General features: G+C 34.7%; 1 pseudogene; it reads right to left on the bottom strand.

Annotated features, from left to right (window-relative positions):
- Positions 1 to 261: 261 nt before the first annotated feature.
- On the bottom strand, positions 262 to 389 carry LOC124514068 (uncharacterized; annotated as a pseudogene).
- Between the last annotated feature and the right edge of the window lie 817 nt (positions 390 to 1,206).

A 1,206-nucleotide genomic window follows, 5' to 3' on the forward strand; every position in this document is an offset into this window, starting at 1 on the left:
AGATTCTGATTTATTTGGTATGGGCCAAAAAACCCTGAGCATTATTTTATAAACAAACAAAAATCAAAAAACAAAAATTACCCCAAGTAATCCAAATGCTCATCTGGGAATCAGTGAACGAGTGAATAAAATAATAAATAGGTAAAGCTCACTTTTTGAGGCAAATACAAATAATACAAAATCCCAACTCAAAAAATGCAAGGAAAATATCATAGATTAATCTCATTTATATATAATTGCAAAATTCTGAATAAAATAGTAGAAAAATCAAACATGCATTAAAAAAACACATGATGACCATGCGTGGCTTAATCTAGGAATGCAAAGATCTTTTAAGCTGATAAGAACAGATACTACACTTGATTTTAGCCAAAAAGCTGAGACGTAATACAAAGGTCTTTTAATATTAACATATTTATTACTACAAATCATTGTTTTAACAGATTAAAGGGGGGAAATCTTATCATATTGTGGCTACAAATTTTTTTGGAGAAAATCCAAAGCCTACTCAAGAATGAAATAACTTTTAGCAAACTACAAAGATTTGGGATCTTCCTTAACCTGATAAAAGCTATCAACGCCTGGGGTGCCCGGGTGGCTCAGTTGGTTAACTGTCCACCTTGCACTCAGATCATGATCTCGCAGTTCATGAGTTTGAGCCCTGCATGGGCATTGGGCTCTCTGCTCTCAGAACAGAGCCCACGTCAGATCCTTTGTCCCACCCCCACCAACCCGTTGCACATTCTCTCAAAAATAAATAAACATTAAAAAAAAAGAGCTATCAACCCCCAAACCAACAGCAGACACCGTACTTACTGGGAAAGTATTCAAAATACAGTATTTCTTTTAAAGTTGAGAAAGTGACAAGAATAACACTATTGTTACTTTTATTAAGCATATAGTAGAGCTCCTAGCTGGTGCAAAGAGACAAGGAAAATAAAGTGCACAATTGAATACAAAGAGCCACAGCTGTGATCACTCACAAATGACAGTGCTATAAGAGATGACCAATATAGGGATTTGTATCATGCTTGTTGATCAGGAAAAAATATTTGAAACGTCACAATTGTTTCCAAGTTAATCAATAAATTCGAGGGAATTCCAATTTAAGTTCTAAAAGGGCATTTCACAGAAAGGGACAAACTGACCCTGGAATTTACTAGGAGACATGAAAGATCAAAAAATAATCAAGAAAGTGTCAAAGAA

This window comes from Lynx rufus, unplaced genomic scaffold (assembly GCF_022079265.1).
Source record: "Lynx rufus isolate CCGP_SWC_20201006 ecotype Redwood Valley unplaced genomic scaffold, mLynRuf1.p SCAF_19, whole genome shotgun sequence".
Taxonomy (NCBI): domain Eukaryota; kingdom Metazoa; phylum Chordata; class Mammalia; order Carnivora; family Felidae; genus Lynx; species Lynx rufus.